Raw genomic sequence first — 12,097 nt, 5'->3', positions numbered from 1 at the left:
TTTATTTATGGTTATTTGTTAAATCAAGTACTGTTAGACATGAAATAGGAAGTGTTTAACATAAATGTTATGGCTACTCACCATTGTAGCTCGCTCCTGGTCAATGATATGAGCCTCTTCTTGCAGTGGAAAACTTGCAGCCAACAAACACCGTGGAACCTAAAGGAATGAAATTAAACATTAACATTTCGCCTGGACCAACATTCACACGTACAACGCAACGCGGCTACACTTCTGCTATTACAAACGTAAATCTCCTTAAACACAACGAGTGTTACTTACCGTGTACGCTCTAGGCAAAATTGGATGTGATGCAATTCCAAATCTATCTGAAACGGCAGTTAAAAGTAGAGTTACATCAAGTTTTCTTTTTTAATCAACACAATCATTTACAACCGTTGACCAGAAAGAATCGTCGAAATTCGACGTCCCCCACAAACGCCACGCTCACTCGCTTTTCAGGACAACAAAAGTACTTCTTTTTAAAAACGATGAGTTGTACTTACCGTGTACGCTCTGGACGGTCCAGTTGCAAGCAGAAAATAAAAATATTTCTCTTGTTAGTCGTATGTTACCATCCGCTGTGTCTTTGTCAACATCGCCGCCATTTTCCTACTTCCTGCTGCGAGCCACGCCCACGGATTTAAATTTGGGCGGAAGCTCTTTCCATTGGCGTCGTTTTCGCGTATAGCAAATCCGATTGGTTGGGAAGGGGGCACGGTTATGCAGCCGAGGGGTCCTGTGATCGGTGGGATGTAAAGTAGGCGTCGACGTCACGTCCGCGTCACGTGACCACGACGTGGCAGACGTCATATAGCAACCGCTGTTTTGTTTAGTAGACTTACAGTTGTTATGCATTGACATAATGGCGCACACACCAAATAGATTTAAATAAATTAAATAATTCTTCTGCCCACTCTCTTTTAAACAAGTTAACTCTCCCCGCGGATTTGAATTCCGGCGAAAGTTACGCCCATCGACGTCACGTATGTCACGTGACCACGACGTGGCAGATGTCATATAGCAACCGCTGTTTTGTTTAGTAGATTTACAGTTGTTATGCATTGGCATAATGGTGTGCACTCAAAATAGATTTAAATAAATTAAATATTTCTTCTGCCCACTCCCTTTTAAACAAGTTAACTCTGCCCACGTCCATTGACGTCTTGTCTGCGTCACGTGACCACGACGTAGTGACGTCATATAGTAACCGCTGTTTTGATCAGTAGACTTAGTTATTATGCGTTGACATAATGGCGCACTGGTTAGCATGGCCACCTCTTAAGCATGATGTTGCGGGTTCGACGCCTGATCAATGTTAGCATGGAGTGAGCTGAAGCGCATGGCGCTGAAGATTTGAATCTTTGAAATGCGCTGAGGTCTGACATATCAGGCAGAATGGTTTGCCATCACGTTCAACAAAAAATAGAAACTTTCCCACTCTGATTAAAACGTCCTGTGTTCATCTACGTATTTTCGTTTTGCTGTGCATCTTTTCCCTGCCATTTCGAGAGCCCAATTGACACTCATAGTTTAAAGAAATGTGTTTGCCCATCCTACTTTGTGGAATTTCACCACATGCGCTTTTGACCAAAATACCAAATTGAACTCAAGTGAAGCCAACACGCACAACCCCCCACACACACACAAATGTTGATATGAACATAAAAGAGCCGCATGCGGTTCGGGAGTTGCGGCTTGGCCAAACCTGTACTATACAACTTTATTTGTATAAAATTTTCACAACAGCTGTCACACAAACAAAGCGGGAAAAACCGAAGACGTGCGTGTTCCGCCCACGCTGGATTTATTTGCACCTTTGAAAAGACACCGTATTGCCGCAGATGTGGCAAAGAGTACTTTTGGGCATCTGAGACGGAAGGATGTCCAAAGCATCACGTCACCTGCTCTGGTAGGCATGGTGGTGGGACGTTGAGGTCAACCGCTTTGGGGTTGGCTGAATCTTTGATCGCAGGATGCCACACACTTGAAGACAGAAGCAGAAAAGCAGAGCTAAATGCAAAATGTACTCACCGGTGACTCCAATTTTTTTCCCCCCTGAAGAAACAGCTGGACGGGTGGCCCCGGCTGGCCAGTGGGACTCTTGTTATTCTGACCCTTTTTAGTGCGCGTTTGGGGCAACAACCGTTTTTTGTGGCGCTCTCTTCTGGTTCAAAAGTGCCCTGCATGTGAATTTGCTTTTCCTGCCTTCTGATTGGATGAGCGCCGGTGTGACGCGGTGCCTCTGTCACCGTGGCGGGGGGTATACGTTGGCATCGGAGCGTCTGCCAACGTCTGAGACCGGCTGGCAGTGTATCGGAGGTGTCGAGTGCGGTGCCGCTGGAGCTCACTCACCAGCTGGTGTTAGGGCCACAGAATGAAGGCCAAGGAGAAGAATAGAAAGAGAAACAGAAACTTCTCCTCCAATTGTTTGATTTGTCTCTTCTGAGCTTCGATGAATTCTTTCAGCTCTTTGTTCCTCTAGGACGGACAAATGGAAAGTGGCATTCAAAAGCCAGTAAGCGTGCAAGTAAGTGCCGGGCTGGCTTTGGGCCCTTACCTGTTGCGCGCTGTGCAGCAGATCCATTCTCTCTTGGAGGATGCAAGCGTCGCGCTCCCTCAACTCGCACATCAGGGCTCGCTTCCATTGGTCCACGGCGCTCCTAAGCTCTTCTCTCTGATCCGCCGTCAGCACGTCATTCACGCCAGCGTGGCTGGCTTTTTCGCCGTCCGTGGCGGGGCAGTCCCGCTGCGGTAGCGCCTCGTACAACATGGCCTCCAGCTCCAGGATCCTCTGGGCCGCAATCCTCGTCCATCAGTGGTCCGGCGGGAGATTTGAGGGCGGCTTACCTTATGAGCCTGGTCCATGGAACACTTCCTGAAGTCCAACTCTTCATCCAGGTAGCCCTTCTGCTTGCAGAACATATCCTAGCACAGCTCAAGGTCAGAATTGTTGGGGCACATTGCCGGAGTTCCCCTTGGCTGATGTCGCGTGTCTGTCTACCTTCTCACTTTCAATGTCCAACATCTTCTGTTGAAGTGCTGACTTGGTCACTTTGATGTATTCTAACCACTGAGGAAAGGCTGCTGTCACATAAGCAGAATGCGAGAGCGTGCGTGGACGTGCGCGTTACCTGCTCGGCTAGGGTGAGAAGGGTCCTGGCGTGAATCACGACCACCTGCTCCTCGTTGGTGAGATTCTGCAAGAGCCCAAAGGCACAGCGTCAACAAGCTTCTTTCAGCGCAAAGCCTTCCAAAAGTCACATTTGAGCCGCCGAGTCTCGTGGAGTGCGAACATAAGGAGTTCGACATACACTTACGGCGTTATAGCCCAGGATGTCCAGCTTCTTCATCAGATCACTGATGACGATGTCCGGGGGAAAGGCGCAAGGAGCAATGTAAGGTGTTCTGGGACCTCGGGTTAAGGTTAGGGTTGCGAGGGACGCCTTACGTAATAAAGGGAAATGTGCTTTTGGGAGTTTGCAAACAGATTTTTTAAGTTTGTGTTAAACTTATAATCATATTAATATAATATCTAGTATTAGAGTGCACGTGTGGATTGGTGGGGGGCGAGGAATGTGCAGACAAACTGCATGAACTTGTTTTCTTCAAAGTGTTGTGGAATAGGCCCGGATAGGGAGTACCGGAGGAGATCATCTCAAGGTCGGTTAGGAACAAGAACAACAGCACGTCTATGAGACCGGCCTACGAGGGAAAAACCCAACTGTCTGACCTCAGCGACACCTGGACCGGGGAGGAGATGGCCATCGACCAATCATCTCACAATATTTTGCATGCTTTAATATTCATATTGTGTTTCTTTAAAACTGGGCAACCCGGAAGAATGTGTCGTCTTTTGGTGGTCACAAAAACGCACGAGTTTTAGTGTGAGGGACCCGGGACCCAGGCCTGTATTAGTGCGCTCTGTCAGGAATAAATAATTGGTAAATTTGGTCTGATTGATCTACTGGTCTTCTCTTTGACAGAACGAACTCGCAAAATTGTTAGGTGCGCCAGTGTGTGGATTAGGACATAGCAATTTATGTGTTAAGTGTTGATCGCAATTTGGAGTCAGATCAATAACTAGAATCCGTAACCTAACAATTTCTTGGTGACCGCGGACGTGATGTCAAGAGAAGGGTAATTGACAACTCGTGGTCTTTAGCCAAGACACCGGACAGTGTCAGGGACACTGTCTCCCGGTCGGCGAACCGTTTGGAATAAGCGCACAACGTTGAGCTGGTACGACGTCTCCTAAACCCTGAGCTCATCACCGATAAGGTAAGCAGAATACCTGTTACTATAAGTCAAAATGCTGCAAATTGAAAGAGGAAATTTAAGAGGAGACTGTCGTTCAGATCAAATAAGGTGTGCATGAAGTTAAGATACATACGGTGAATAAGTTTGGAACTTACGTGTGTAACGTGTACGGTAAAGTCAGGGACTTACGCGTACTAAGGATAGGTCAGGGACCTAGTGCTTCGTCGTGGCGGACAAGGGTGCGGTGACGATCGTATTCAAATAGCTGGGGTTAATAAAGAGATCCCCGAGGGGAAGTGAGGCCTCCTCAAAAAATATCCGGTGGTAACAGTTCCTCCTGTGAGAGATCAGACCGCTAAAACATCCAAAATGAACCAAATTGGGGGGAGAGAGAGTGTGCGCGCAGAGGATCCTCATGAGTGGGTGTGTATATGAGTGTGTGTGAGTGATGTGTGTTCTATGGAAGAATGGTGTGTTTAAGTTAAGTTGGTTAGAGAAACTAAGATGAGCAAGGTGTGGCAGTAGAGAAAATAAGGTGTGTGACAGAAAGTTACTAGAACGGTGGCTTGATAGGATGAGAATAAGAGACAACAAATGTTGTGTAGAAGACATTGAAAGATGTCGAATGTGAACATGATGAAGGGCGCAACAGCAAAGTTGGCCTGCCCTTTGAGAGGTTGCGACTGATGAGCGTGCCTGCACTCGCGCGTAGTCGCGGGTCTGGGCTGTGCGCGTGGGCCTGTGCTATGCTCGTGCGGGCGGTGGGCCGGCATCATGATTGTTGCAGGAAATGGCCAGCCTGTAACCGGTCAACATTGATGCCGCGACCCCCTCGCACGGGGGGTGCTATAGCCCGGGCGGGGCAGGGACAGTGTGAGTTTCTCAGTGAATGTTTGAAGCAGTGAGATTGAAGGAATGTATATGCTGATGTGGAAGCGCAAATTGTGAGTGGTATTGACCGATAGAAAGTGGCAAAGAAGCTACATGAGAGATGGATTGTGCGTGCGTGCGTGCGTGCGTGCGTATGCGTGTGTGTGTGTGTGTGTGTGTGTGTGTGTACGTGCGGTTGTGTGCGCGCTCGGTGTGTGCGTTTATGTGCACACCCTGTGTGCTGCATCCACACAGTGTGAGGAGGAAGACGGCATGGATCAGAGAATGTTCAAGAAAGGGGGGCTAACTCGTAAATAATGAGGAGCTATTGGGAGTAATCTGTTTGTCCTTTCTTTAAGGTTAGGTTAGGTTAGCAACACGAGCGATTTAGAGGTTCAAAAGAAAGACAGTTAAAAGAAAAAAACATTTTTGATTTGGACAATGGCAGGCTAACAAGAGCATGAGAAAGAAGGGTAGAGAAAGCGGTGAAAATAGACAAGGAAAGAAATAAATACAAGGGCATTTATCCATCTTTGCATGATGTGACACACCCGAGTGCCCCAAAACTCGGAGTGAGCTATGTTGGACCGCTGCCGTACGGCGACCCCGGAGTAATGGTTCCGGTGGTGATGCTGGGTGGCAGGATGGTAGTGGATGTCGAGGGCGAAGGCGAAAGGGCGGATCAGAGTATTGTACAATTGATTGAACAAGCAGTAAATAAAGAGAGGCGACGGGCCCGGGAGGGGGACACATCCCGCGTGGACACATCCCGCGTGGACACCTCCACCCCCGGTCTGAGCCTTCAACCGTCCAATGTGACGAAAGGAGAAAGCTGGCATAGACTTACTGCCGAGAATGAGGAGCTAAAAAAGAAAATTGATCAAGCCGATGAGCAGCGTAGACAGGAAGCGCAGATGTTAAAATGGGCAACAGAGAGAGAGAGAGAGAGAGACACGGAGAAAATATAATTTGCGGAGTGGTCAGGGACAGATGACACAGGCCGAGGTGCAGAAAAATGAATTGATGTGTCCGCTGGTGACCACATCGGGCGGTCAGCACTACGAGCCCATGGTGCTCCGTGATGTGACCGCGATAATGGAAAATATGCCCCCACTTCACAGAGGAGGCAAGGTGTGGCTGAACAAATTTTTGGCTCTGATGAGTGGGCAGAGCTGTACACTCGGTGACATGCACCAGATGTTGGCAGGAGCATGCTCCCCGGTGCAACTGCAGGCAATTGAGGAAGCAGCAGGCACAGCGAGACTGGGGAGGGAGGTGCCCTTGCCACAAGTAGCAGCGCCCCTGTTTGAAAACATTAAATTGACTTTCCCACAACCCACCGATCTGTTTCCTTATGATGTGAAAATGTCACCTGCACAACATTATGTAACATGTGTGGAGAGTTGGATTGAAACCACAGGTCGACATCCGGCTCTCACGCACGAGGCAGAGGTGCTCTTCCGAACGGCGCTGCTGGATGGACTTCCGCCAGATGTGAAGAAGCAGCTAATGTCAGACCCTGACATTCTGGTTTGTGCCGAAGAACGATTTAAACGTCATGTTTTGCATCACTGCAGAATGTTCACTGAGTCACAAGCTAAAGTTGAAAACGAGACAGACGCATTATCTAAACAGTTGTTGAAATTACAGTTGGCAAAAATGCATGGTGAAGCTAAACAGTCTAAATCACAGAAAAAGGAAATGCAAATGTCACAGGCTCTTCAGGTGGTGGGGCGCGGAAGGGGCCAGTTCCGGGGCGGATACAGAGGGAGTGCACCTGCTTACCCGGGGAGGGCAGCATACAAACCCCATTCGCCCAACGCATGTTTCATCTGCGGCGAAACCGACCACTGGGCAAAAGAATGCCCACAGTATCGACCGCGCGGAGCCACCCGCCCACAAACGCACGGAGGTCAGTACTACCAACATGATGATCTCTGGTGTGGACAATTTGAATAGGGCTGCCCAGGGAGCCAGGAAAGCAGTGGCCCGGCGGAGCCAATGCTTCATGTGACAGTGGAAAGAAAAACCTGTGAAGATGCCGGTGGACACAGGAGCAACTTATTCATCAATAAACACTGCCCTTCCTGTATCCTCACTGTCAAAGAAAACAACAACTTTAGTCGGCTTCTCGGGACAACCACGTACTCTGCCTTTTACCAAACCACTTGAAACTGTGATCACCCGGACAGGGTGTAGACTGTGGTACAAATACATCCATTCCACAGACACTCCGATCAATTTGATGGGAAGGGACTTGCTGTCAGCCGTTCAAGCCAGAATTCTGTGTGGGCCAGAGGGAGTGATTATTCAATTTCCAGATGGCATCAGCATCCAGTGCTCACAGCAGCTACAACAACATGGTCAGTGGCTGATGGCGCCCCTACCGGCAGAAGCAGAAACTGCAACCATCTACTGGGCCAGGCTGGAGCCAGAGACCCCTGCTGGTGGCGGTGTGTTCTCGACCTACCTACTGTGGAAGCCTGGATCTGCTCACTGGCGCCATACCACCCACCTGTTGATCCTTTGCATTGCACTCTATTTTATGACCGAAAAAGTGATGATGTATATCGGGATTTGTTTGAAGAAATTGAAGGGCACATGTGGGATTTAACTTCATCGTGCATTTTGATTGGTAAAGAGGGAGTCGCAGCGGCAACTGAATTGACATATGAACAAATGCAGTGGTTCAAAATGACAGAGAAAGGGGTGCCACACATTTCGCTGGCTCTTGCCCCAGGACACGAGGCCAGACAATTGGGCTCAATGGTCAAGCAGTTGTTGCAACAGACTGATTGGCGGAAAACTCACATTCCTAATTTGTACTGGTCTGAGTCTCAGAATGCATACCAAATTAAACAACCCATGGCAGACACAGGATTGCTGGAGGAGATTATGGTGTCCCGCACACACGGTAGGGAGTTTACTGATCATGAGGACGCTGAAGTAATGCTGGCGGCCTTGCCCGACACACTGTGGTCCCAGGGTCCATTTGATGTCGGGTTTTGTCATTCGGTGGCCCCTATTGATCTCCAAATGGATGAGACGCAGCCTATCAAACGGCCTCAATATCGTTGGCCGAAAGAGGCGGACCAAGGCATGGAAGACACTCTGTGTGGCCTCTGGGACGCAGGGGTGTTGGAAGTGTCCGACGGCCAAATCGCACTCCTTGCTGTGGCGTTACCAAACTGGGTGGAGCTCGGGTCAAGGTGGACAGGAGCTTCATTGTGCACTGAGTTTGACAGAACTGAGGAGATTTGATAAAAATTGAATAATGCGTAGAGCTACAGAGAAAAGCATCATAGTCAGAGATTGAACAGATTTGGATAAAACAAATAGGCTAAAACGGTAAGAAACAAGAGCGAGATCTGATATTTTGGCTCGTCAGGCTTAAGAAGTAGAAGTCGAGTTAGATACATTTTAGAATAGGACATTTGGACTAAAGTGGATTCGGTCAAGAGGAACAGGGGCATTTTGGCATTTTAACAGGGATTGACAGCAAGGGAGATTGAGGATAGAAGATCTGGACAGCAATGACGTAAATTACATTAAAAACTGCCCATTCTAGGGAGAGGTGCTGGATGGTGTGACAGGCAGGATTTTTAGGAAGAGAAAAAGGGGCGAGTTAGACTCGCCAAGAGGGGCAATAAAGAGAAGCAGACTGAGAAACATATTTGAGCTAGACAACAGGAAAAAGGGGGAGAGCCAAATGATGATGTAAAAATCCAGAGGGAATAGTCGGACCCATCTTTATTGAATTTAATTAGGATAATTAATAGAGATCGAGTTTGTAGGAGCAATCTGAGGTTATGGAGGCTCCCCTGACACGCGGGTCCCACAGTCGTCTCCCCCCCAGATAGACATATATGACAATTTGCGATGAATCTGATGGGCGAGTTTATGGAAAATTGAATTGGAGATTTTACAATAGGTCATGTTGACAAGTATGTCCAAATGTGAAGAGTTACTATTAGGAGTCAATGTTTGCCTGCACACTAACATACTAACTTTGCTTAGTGTGGGAGGAGAGCTGAGTGATAGAGACGGATGTGTGTGTCTGCGAGTGTGTGGATGGGTGTGTGCGCATGTGATCATCTATGACTGTGTGTGCGCAGTATGATTGGCCAGAGAGGTCTGAAGTTGGGGTGATGTGTTTGCAATTGAGGATAAAATTCCTCTCACCTGAAGGGGTGGTACAGACTGGAGGGTCTGGAACTGGTAAATGATGAGTTCTGACCGGAACCATGGCTCAATGATCAAATCAGGGGCACCATCGACAACAAAACGATGTGATGGAGAAGGCCCATTTCAGTGATATGGTCAGACAAGACAGAACTAGTATCGAACAGCAAGACTTTGGACGATTTGACGTGTGACGACTTTGAGCTCACCCGACGGGGTGACGGACTAGGTGGACAGTGACCAATTGTTTGACGCTTGAACGTGTTTGCGACAATAGCACGCTCTGCTTTGTTTTTCTGTGTGACTTGATTTTTTTTTTTTTTTTTTTTTTTTTTTTTTTTTTTTTTGCAGCATCAGCCACCAGCCAAGGAGCGGATTGCGCGTTGCTTGCGTAACTTGTTTTCATTCTTGCAGGTTGTCGATTGCATTCGTGGAAAGTTTGTGTTGGATTTACAAGAATATGTTAACCCTTGCCCTTTTGGTTTTTATGATGAACTTGTTGATGACGTGGTTTTCAGGACATGATCCGCGGGCGCCAGGATTCATTTTATGACTGTTTTTATTTTGATACTTGATGTCTGTTTTTGTGTGTACAAATGTCCGCTGTCAGCCGGGCTATAAGCTCACTGACAGCAGTGCGATGATTTTTGTTTGTGTTGCCGAGTGTGTGTGGTGGACAGTCAAGTTTCAAGGACTTGGGGTGATGGTCCCGGGGCCCAGATGGTAACTAGAGGTTCCGCAGGCCTGGCTACAATGAGTGTGGTGATGAGAGGGGACGCTTTGCAGGTTCCTTTTGCTACGTAATGACACATTGGGTGAATGTGTCAAAAGGGGGGAGTGGTAAAATAGAAATGGGTGAGTAGGTTTCAATTTGTAATTGTGATATACAAAGTTTTTTTCCAAATTCACTTGCTTTCAAGCTTTAACAGGACATGCCAGAATTCACCCAGCAATGATGGAAGGAGCAGAGGAAGACCAGTGACATCTGGTTGTGGTGTGGAGATGACAAATTATAGGATCGCTTGCCGAAGAATGCATCAGGTATCTGTGCCCTCGTGTCGTTGATAATGCCTGTGGTGGTTGTCCCCATTGAAATACAGAATCTCAATTGGAACCTGGAGTCCCCACTGGCGGGGCTCCTGAAGCGAGCCAAAAGAGACATTTTGCCCCCGTGGTTGAGCGACGACCATCCAACATATATTGGCACTATAGGAGTGCCCCGGGGTGTGCCAGATAAGTATAAACTCGCTAATCAAGTGTCCTCGGGATTCGAAAGTATCTTCCTATGGATCACCCCCAGTAAAAATGTAGACCGTATTAATTACGTTCATTACAATGTCCAACGACTGGGTAATTATACAGCTGAATCATTTGCCGCAGTTCATGAACAATTGGCTGCAACGTCGTTAATGGCGTTCCAAAATAGAATTGCGTTGGACATGCTATTGGCTAAGGAACATGGTGTGTGTGGAATGTTTGGTGATGCATGTTGTACTTTCATCCCAAACAACACGGCACCAGGAGGCCGACTGACCAGGGCGTTGGAAGGACTAAGGACACTGAACAAAAAGATGAAAGATCATTCAGGCGTACACACCGATATTTGGTCTGATTGGATGAAAACGTTCGGAAGCTGGAAAGGCCTCATCATGTCTGTGCTTGTTGCTGTAGCTATTTTTATTACAATTATGATTTTATGCGATTGTTGTTGTATTCCATGTATTAGGTCACTCACTGTCCGGTTGATCGAGAAAACCGTTGGCCCGTTGCCACCGATGGGCCAATATGCCCTGGTGACTCAACATGAGCAGCGGGGGGAAGGAAGGATCGACAGCGCGCTGGTAGCTGTTTGCTAGGGTAACGGGTGATGACCTCATAAATGAGGTCATGAGAGGGAATAAAGGGAAATGTGCTTTTGGGAGTTTGCAAACATATTTTTTAAGTTTGTGTTAAACTTATAATCATATTAATATAATATCTAGTATTAGAGTGCACGTGTGGATTGGTGGGGGGCGAGGAATGTGCAGACAAACTGCATGAACTTGTTTTCTTCAAAGTGTTGTGGAATAGGCCCGGATAGGGAGTACCGGAGGAGATCATCTCAAGGTCGGTTAGGAACAAGAACAACAGCACGTCTATGAGACCGGCCTACGAGGGAAAAACCCAACTGTCTGACCTCAGCGACACCTGGACCGGGGAGGAGATGGCCATCGACCAATCATCTCACAATATTTTGCATGCTTTAATATTCATATTGTGTTTCTTTAAAACTGGGCAACCCGGAAGAATGTGTCGTCTTTTGGTGGTCACAAAAACGCACGAGTTTTAGTGTGAGGGACCCGGGACCCAGGCCTGTATTAGTGCGCTCTGTCAGGAATAAATAATTGGTAAATTTGGTCTGATTGATCTACTGGTCTTCTCTTTGACAGAACGAACTCGCAAAATTGTTAGGTGCGCCAGTGTGTGGATTAGGACATAGCAATTTATGTGTTAAGTGTTGATCGCAATTTGGAGTCAGATCAATAACTAGAATCCGTAACCTAACAGTACGCTCACGCCCTCGGCCTCGCAGTAGATCTGCAAAGGGCTGAGGCCGTCTGGGAAACGGACTTGCAGAAACTTCAAGACGGGGGAGCGCCACTCCCTCTCCTGAAAGGCAGAGGCATGCATCCGTCCGTCCGTCCGTCCGTCCGTCCGTCACATCTCTGGCCTCAACACGCTTGTGCGAGTCTTCCCACCTCCAGCTCCAGGATGCGGAACTCAAGCAGTTCGTTTTGGTCTCGGA

At 47.8% G+C, this 12,097-nt stretch overlaps 1 long non-coding RNA gene across 1 annotated transcript; it reads left to right on the top strand.

Moving 5' to 3' along the window:
• Positions 1-3,483: 3,483 nt before the first annotated feature.
• LOC125966491 (uncharacterized) lies at positions 3,484-11,709 on the top strand. Its single transcript, XR_011086416.1, has 2 exons — positions 3,484-4,281; positions 6,551-11,709. It is a non-coding gene; the product is annotated as an uncharacterized lncRNA (long non-coding RNA).
• Positions 11,710-12,097: the final 388 nt, after the last annotated feature.

Source organism: Syngnathus scovelli, unplaced genomic scaffold (genome assembly GCF_024217435.2).
Source record: "Syngnathus scovelli strain Florida unplaced genomic scaffold, RoL_Ssco_1.2 HiC_scaffold_36, whole genome shotgun sequence".
Lineage (NCBI taxonomy): Eukaryota > Metazoa > Chordata > Actinopteri > Syngnathiformes > Syngnathidae > Syngnathus > Syngnathus scovelli.
The sequence above is the reverse complement of the archived record's forward strand: the minus strand, read 5'-3'. Positions and strand labels throughout refer to the sequence as shown.